Here is an 8,927-nt window from a genome sequence, read left to right as displayed (position 1 = left end):
GGGAGGACCGGAGCAGCTCCCCCTCCCGGCTGAGGGCACTGGGAGGACCGGAGCAGCACCCCCTCCCGGTTAAGCGCACTGGGAGGACCGGAGCAGCTCCCCCTCCCGGTTAAGGGCACTGGGAGGACCGGAGCAGCTCCCCCCTCCCGGTTAAGGGCACTGGGAGGACCGGAGCAGCTCCCCCCTCCCGGTTAGGGGCGCGGGGAGGACCGGAGCCGCTCCTCCTCCCGGTTAGGGGCGCGGGGAAGACCTGAGCAGCTCCCCCTCCCGGCTAGGGGCGCGGGGAGGACCGGAGCAGCTCCCCCTCCCGGTTAGGGGCACCAGGAGGACCGGAGCAGCTCCCCCTCCCGGCTAGGGGCACCGGGAGGACCGGAGCCGCTCCCCCTCCCGGCTAGGGGCGCGGGGAGGACGGAGCAGCTCCCCCTCCCGGCTAGGGGCACCGGGAGGACCGGAGCCGCTCCCCCTCCCGGCTAGGGGCGCGGGGAGGACCGGAGCAGCTCCCCCTCCCGGTTAGGGGCACCAGGAGGACCGGAGCAGCTCCCCCTCCCGGCTAGGGGCGCCGGGAGGACCAGAGCCGCTCCCCCTCCCGGTTAGGGGCGCGGGGAAGACCGGAGCAGTTCCCCCTCCCGGTTAGGGGCGCGGGGAGGACCGGAGCAGCTCCCCCTCCCGGTTAGGGGCACCAGGAGGACCCGAGCCGCTCCCCCTCCCGCTTTGGGGCGCGGGGAGGACCGGAGCAGCTCCCCCTCCCGGCTGAGGGCACTGGGAGGACCGGAGCAGCTCCCCCTCCCGGCTGAGGGCACTGGGAGGACCGGAGCAGCTCCCCCTCCCGGTTAGGGGCGCGGGGAAGACCGGAGCAGTTCCCCCTCCCGCTTTGGGGCGCGGGGAGGACCGGAGCAGCTCCCCCTCCCGACTGAGGGCACTGGGAGGACCGGAGCAGCTCCCCCTCCCGGCTGAGGGCACTGGGAGGACCGGAGCAGCTCCCCCTCCCGGTTAAGGGCGCTGGGAGGACCAGAGCCGCTCCCCCTCCCGGTTAGGGGCACCGGGAGGACACGGAGCAGCTCGTTTTCTAAATTTAGTTGGAAAATCTCCCTCCATCGTTCACAGGCTATGAGAGGACTTGAGGGCTGTTCTGTATCAGTTATGGGCTCTTGCAATTCTTCACCTGCTAATGCAATATAGAAACTTGACTTAGTTAGAGTGATACAGCATGGAAACTTCACCATGAAGTCCATGCTGCCCAAGATGGCTATTTATGCTAATATTGTTTTTCGTCATTTGGGTCATATCCCTCGATTTCAATCCATGTATCTGTCCAAATGCTTTTTAAGCATTGTTATTGTATCTGCCACTACCACCAGCTCTAGCAGCTTGTTCTATACAACCATCACCTGGTGTGTGAAAAATTTGCCCCTCAGATCTCCTTTTAGTGTTTCCCTTATATTAAACTTGTGGCCTGCAGTTTTGGACTCTTATATCAATGGAAAAACTGATCATCTATCCAATCCTTGCCTCTCTGGGGTTTATAAGCCTCTCTAAGGCCACCCTCAGCCTCCTGCACTTCAGTGAAAACAATCCCATCTACCTTGTAATTAAAGGCCTCCATTCCAGGTAATGTCCTAGTGAATCTCTTCTACATTATTTCTATCTTTTCTATAGTACTCTTCTGCACTACAATATCCTTTCTTTAGTGTGGTGACCAGAACTGCTCACAATATTCCAAGTGTGATCTCACCAATATCTTGGTATGTGAAAGATCCCCCTGCACAAGATAAGAGCTCTTGGAGTTGGGGTGATGTACTGGCAGAAGAATTTAAGGATAAATAGGTTCCTCAATTAATTGCTAATTAGTGGTTTGCCATAGAAATCAGTGTTGGGGTCTCAACTAATTGCTATTTTCTACAATGGCTTGTATGTAGGGCCCGAGTATGCTATAGCCAGATTTGCTGATAATACAAAGACAGCTGGGTTAGTTAGCAAGTTATGAGTAGGAAACAAAACTGAATCTGCAAAGGGATACAGGTAGGTTATATGAATGGGCAACAACATGTCTGATAGAGTATAATGATGCAAAGTGAGGTTATCCATTTCAAAATGATAAAAATAAAAATTATTTAGATAGACTGAGAGTACAGTACAACATGTTGTGACAGAGACCTAACCAGACTTCCTAGATGCAAGAGCATTTCACTTGTATTCCTCCAATATGGTGTATTTCATTTGGTGTTTACAATGTGGCCTCCTCTTACAATGGAGAAAGCAAACATGGATTTGCCATTCATTTTCTGGAGCTCCTACAGTACGTTCAGTCTGTAGTAAGGACCCTAAATGCTTGCCACTTTAATTCACCATCCCATTCTGAATCTGTGGCCTCCTGCATTATTACAAGACCCAGAACAACATATCTTCCATCTGAGCACTTCACAATATTGTAGGGCTTCTTATTCAAATCTTGTTTATAAAAGAACCCATTTTGTCTGCCATCCTTCTTGCTTTTGTCCTCTGTGCAGTCTGGCTTGCTACCATTCCCCAGGAGGCCATTGCCACAGTAACAACCAATCACATACACTTTAGTTTAGTCACATCCTACCTGTCATATGAATTCATCAGATCAAAAAAAATCCCATCTCTTCCCCTTCCTTTGCTTCTATCTAGCTATTATGTTTTGTTACATCAAAACATTAAACTACTTCAAAGGAAGGCACGGCACTGAAATGTGAGTCTAACTTCATGTTTGCTTTAAGCAAGGTGCACACTTATCACGTGGCAGAATGATGACGTATGCAGTTCATGTATTTATGCAAATTTAACTGAACAAGAATGCTTAATATAACACACACACACAAGATTACTCAAATATTACTTAAAAATGAAATACACAACATTCCTCCCTGCTTAGCTATAAACTCCAACTCAATAGGGAATGCATCTCAACCACTACACACAGACACCACAGCATTGTCAGTTTTAAACTGTCCCATTCAGGCCTAAAGACTTATCACTGTGAGGGATTTTTTACTCTTGTGAGTTAATGTCTTTCCTGACAGGAGGGATCACTCTGTTTGACAGGTGAGAATTGTAAAACAATTTCTGGTTCTGAAAATGTCTACTGATGTACCGTGGAGAACATTCTGACTGGCTGCATCATTGTGCTGTATTTGGGGGGGGGGGGGGGGGTGGCTACTGCACAGGATCAAAGTAAGCTGCAGAGAGTAGTAAAATTAGTCAGCTAAATCATGGGTACAAGCCTCCGTAGCACCCAAGACATCTTCAAGGAGCAATGTCTCAGAAAGGCAGCGCCCATCATTAAGGACCCCAACCACCCAGGACATGCTCTCTTCTCACTATTACCATCAAGAGGGAGGTACAGAAACCTGAAGGCACACACTCAGTGATTCAGGAACAACTTCTTTCTGTCTGCCATCTGATTTCTGAATGGACATTAAACCCATGAGCACTACTTCACTACTTTTTTATTTTTGTTTTTTACACTGCGTATTTAACTATTTGATAAACATATATATACTCACTATAATTCACAGTGTTTTTCCTATGTATTACATTGTACTGCATTCGCAAAGTTAACAAATTTCACAACATGTGCCGGTGATATGACACCTGATTCTGATAGCGGAAGCCAACTTTCTTCTCTAGCCATTGACTCTGGTCTCCTCAATGGATCGATGTGTCTTCTCCAGATGACCAGAGGCAATCTCCACTGTGTAGGAGAGTGGTCCAGCGCTGTCCTTTCTGTACCCACTTTGGATCACCTCTGTGGTCCCTCGCCAGGACCGCTTGTCCGGGAGTGTAACACCAAACCACCTTGTTTGAGGAGCCCTCAGTTTGTCTCAGCTTGTCCTGCATCCTCCTTCTGAGACTGGGCTTGCAGAGATCCAAGCGTGAATGTGACCCAGGAACTGTGTAGCTGGTGAGTTGGTGGTTGTGGAATGTGTTCCATTACATATATAAGGAGGAAATTGGCAAGCTTCTGGCTGAATGTTAATGTAGTGTGTTCTGTTAAATTGCTTGCAGTGCGTTCTTTAGACTCTGTACAAACCTTTCCACCAAGCCATTTGTAGCTGGGTGGTGTGGTGCAGATGTAATGTATCTTATTCCATTCATTTTCAGGAAGACTTAAACTGTTCCACAACAAAGTGTGGTCCATTCTCACTAAGTTTCTGGAACACCTGTCCTTGTGAAGAGTCTTCTCAATACATTGTCAGTGTACGAGGCTGTAGTGGAGGCTATTGGCAACCCTTTTGGCCACTTTGTAGCTGTATCCACTACAAACAGAAATTTATGTCCAGCAAAATCCACATGAATCCTCTGCCAGGGCAATGCAGGCCATTCCCATGGATGGAGAAGCAACTTTGGACATGTTGGCATCCCGAACAGAGCATGGCAAGCTGATTGATCTGCTGATCTATCCTAGGCCATCAGACAAAGCTGAGCCAACACTTTCATTTTAGCCATGCCTAGCCTCCAACACTTCAGATCTCAGCTTGGATAGCAATTAAACTCTCAATCCCCACATAAGGCAACCTCCGTCAAGAGCAAATTCATCTCCGTGCTGGTAGAAAATGAAAGCTTTGGCTTGAAGCTGTGTCTAAAGATGCTACTCCAAAAGTAACCCTATTATAATGATAAAGCCCTTTGTGTTAATGCTGAGAAACATTTTGGAATCTTCTTCCATCCCCATCTGCAAGTAGGCCTTAGCTAAGTCCACTTTGCTGAAGTGTCTTGCACCGGAAAGGTTGGTCAAGATATCCTCTATCCTAGGCAGAGGGAATTTATCTGCTTTTAGTACTGGGCCAGGATCACCAGATCCTGACAGACCCATTCTTCTTGGCTACTGGGTCCACTGACGTTGCCCATGGGCTCCACTCAACCTTGGAAAGAATTCCTTCAGTTTGTATGTGATGTAGCTCACTGGCTATTTATCACAGATGATATAAGGAACCAGAAGGGTTTTGCAAAACTTGGATGTAGCATTTTCATTTAACACTATTTTACCTTTGATATGTTTTGAGTTTACCAATGCCAGCCTTGAACACTGCTGTGACATCTTCCTGTACATTTCTTAATCTGCTTTCTGGTGGCTTCATTGCAGGGGACGTGGAATGCAAAGTGTCTGGATCTCTAATCAAGTTGTAATTCTCAACCAGTCACAACCCCATAATGCTGGCCTTCCTGTTTTTACCACATACAAGTTCAATGTGGCTTGTTGGTTGTTGTATTTCCTGTTATGAATGTCATTCCCACAGGAGTCAACTTTTTCCCAGTATAAGTTCTTAGTGGGATATCTGCAGGCTTTAATTTAGAATCTTTGAAATGTCATTCAACTCATTTTGTGGAGTGACTGAAACTACTGAAACAGTACCCAATTTTTAAAGAGGCTTCCCTTCGTCCACTATCAACTCTGCCCTCCATCGCGTTTCCCATATTTCACACACCTCTGCCCTCACCCCATCCCCCCCGCCAGCCCACCAGGGATAGAGTCCTCCTGGTCCTCACCTATCACCCTACCAGCCTACAGATCCAACGTATAATCCCCTGTAACTTCCGCCACCTCCTACGGGATCCCACCACCAGCCACATCTTCCCCTCCCCCCCACTCTCGGCTTTCTGGTTGGCTGCCGGTGACTAGTGGTATGCCACAGGAGTCAGTATTGGGACTGCTTCTTTTCATGTTATATGTCAATGATTTGAATTGAGTTGACTTTATTTCTTACATCCTTCACATACCTGAGTAAAAATCTTCACATTATGTCTCCATCTAAATGTGCAACCATAGTAATTTATAATAAATAGTACAGTCAATATAACATAAAATACGCTCAAATCAGCATGACTTAGTCACGTGGCCTGGTGAAAGAAGCTGTCCCAGAGCCTGTTGGTCCTGGCTTTTATGTTGATGGTAGCAGCTGGAATAGATTGTGGTTGGGTGACTTGGGTCCCTAATGATCCTAAGGGCTCTCTTCTCACAACTGTCTTTGTAAATATCCTGGATCATGGGAAGTTCACAACTACAGATGTGCTGGGCTGTCCACACCACTCTTTGCAGAGTCCTGCGATTAAGGGAGGTACAGATTCCATACCAGGCAGTGATACAGCCAGTTAGGATGCTCTCAATTGTGCCCCTGCAGAAATTTCTTAGGATTTAGGGGCCCATACCAAAATTTCACAACCATCTGAGGTGAAAGAGATGCTGTTGTGTCTTTTTCACCACGCAGCTGGTGTGTACAGACCACGTGAGGTCCTCGGTGATGTGGATGCCGAGAAACTTAAAGCTGTTTACCCTCTGATGTCAATAGGAGTTAGCCCGTCTCTATTCCTCCTGTAATCCACAACCAGCTCCTTTGTTTTCTTGACACCACTATGTCAGAGAGATGACTTCTTGGATGAGGAATTTATGGTTTTGTGGCTAAGTTTGCAGATAATATGAAGATAGCTGAAGGGACAGGTAGTGTTGAGGAAGCAGGGAGTCTGCAGAAGTTTATAGTCATGCACTTTGGTAGAAGGAATATAGGCTTACACTATTCTTTAAACAGGGATAAAATTCAGAAATCAAGAATGCAAAGGAACTTGGGAGTCTTCATGCAGGATCCCCAGAGGTTAGCTTACAAGTTGAGTTAGTAGTAAGGAAGGAAAGTGCAAAGTCAACATTCATTTCAAGAGGACTAGAGTATAAAAGCAAGGATGTAATGCTGAGGCTTTTTAAGGCATTGGTCAGACTGTATCATGAGTAGTTTTGGGCCCCTTAAATGTGAAAAGATGTGCTGGCGTTGGAGGACCAGAGGAGGTTCATGAGAATGATCCCAGGAATAAACGGGTTAACGTATGGGAAGCATTTGATGGCTTTGAGCCTGTACTCATTGGAATTAAAATGTATCAAATATTGAAAGGCCTAGACAGAGTGGATGTTTCTTATAGTGGGGGGGGGGGGAGTGGAGTCCAAGGCACAGTTTCAGAATAAAGGGATGTCCCTTTAGGACAGAGATGAGGAGGAATTTCTTTAGCCAGAGGGTGATGCCTGTGGAGATCAAGTCTTTGGGTGTACTTAAAGTCGAGGTTGATAGGTTTCTGATTAACCATATAACATATAACCATATAATAATCACAGCATGGAAACAGGCCATCTCGGCCCTCCTAGTCCGTGCCGGACTCTTAATGTCACCTAGTCCCACCTACCCGCACTCAGCCCATAACCCTCCACTCCTTTCCTGTCCATATACCTACCCAATTTTACCTTAAATGACACAACTGAACTGGCCTCTACTACTTCTACAGGAAGCTCATTCCGCACAGCTATCACTCTCTGAGTAAAGAAATACCCCCTCGTGTTTCCCTTAAACTTCTGCCCCCTAACTCTCAATGGAAACAGCCTATTCACATCAACTCTATCTATCCCTCTCAAAATTTTAAATACCTCGATCAAATCCCCCCTCAACCTTCTACGCTCCAATGAATAGAGACCCAACTTGTTCAACCTTTCTCTGTAACTTAAGTGCTGAGACCCAGGTAACATCCTAGTAAATTGTCTCTGCACTCTCTCTAATTTATTGATATCTTTCCTATAATTCGGTGACCAGAACTACACACAATATTCTAAATTTGGCCTTACCAATGCCTTGTACAATTTTAACATTACATTCCAACTTCTGTACTAAATGCTTTGATTTATAAAGGCCAGCGTTCCAAAAGCCTTCTTCACCACCCTATCTACATGAGACTCCACCTTCAGGGAACTATGTACTGTTATTCCTAGATCTCTCTGTTCCTCTGCATTCCTCAATACCCTACCATTTACCCTGTATGTTCTATTTGGATTATTCCTGCCAAAATGTAGAACCTCACACTTCTCAGCATTAAACTCCATCTGCCAACATTCAGCCCATTCTTCTAACCGGCATAAATCTCCCTGCAAACTTTGAAAACCCACCTCATTATCCACACCACCTCCTACCTTAGTATGATCAGCATACTTACTAATCCAATTTACCACCCCATCATCCAGATCATTTATGTATATTACAAACAACATTGGGCCCAAAACAGATCCCTGAGGCTAGTCACCGGCCTCATTGGCCTCCATCCCAATAAACAATTATCCACCACTACTCTCTGGCATCTCCCATCTAGCCACTGTTGAATCCATTTTATTACTCCAGCATTAATACCTAACGACTGAACCTTCTTAACTAACCTTCCATGTGGAACTTTGTCAAAGGCTTTGCTGAAGTCCATATAGACTACATCCACTGCCTTACCCTTGTCAACATTCCTCGTAACTTCTTCAAAAAATTCAATAAGGTTTGTCAAACATGACCTTCCACGCACAAATCCATGCTGGCTGCTCCTAATCAGATCCTGTCTATCCAGATAATTATTAATACTATCTCTAAGAATACTTTCCATTAATTTACCCACCACTGATAGGTCTATAATTGCTAGGCTTACCTCTAGAACCCTTTTTAAACAATGGAGCCACAAGAGCAATACGCCAATCCTTGGGCACAATCCCCATTTCTCATGACATCTTAAAGATCTCCGTCAGAGCTCCTGCTATTTCTACACAAACTTCCCTCAAGGTCCTGGGGAATATCCTGTCAGGACCCAGAGATTTATCCACTTTTAAATTTCTTAAAAGCGCCAGTACTTCCACCTCTTTAATTGTCATAGGTTCCATAACTTCCTTACTTGTTTCCCACACCTTACACAATTTAATATCCTTCTCCTTAGTGAATACCAAAGAGAAGAAATCGTTCAAAATCACTCCCATCTCCCTCGGCTCCACACATAGCTGACCACTCTGATTCTCTAAGGGGCCAATTTTATCCCTCACTATCCTCTTGCTTTTAATATAACTGTAGAAACCTTTCGGATTTACTTTCACCTTATTTGCCAAACCAACCTCGTATCTTCTTTTA

The sequence above is a fragment of the Hypanus sabinus genome, chromosome 3, assembly GCF_030144855.1.
Source record: "Hypanus sabinus isolate sHypSab1 chromosome 3, sHypSab1.hap1, whole genome shotgun sequence".
Classification (NCBI taxonomy): domain Eukaryota; kingdom Metazoa; phylum Chordata; class Chondrichthyes; order Myliobatiformes; family Dasyatidae; genus Hypanus; species Hypanus sabinus.
Note: the sequence above shows the minus strand (reverse complement) of the source record.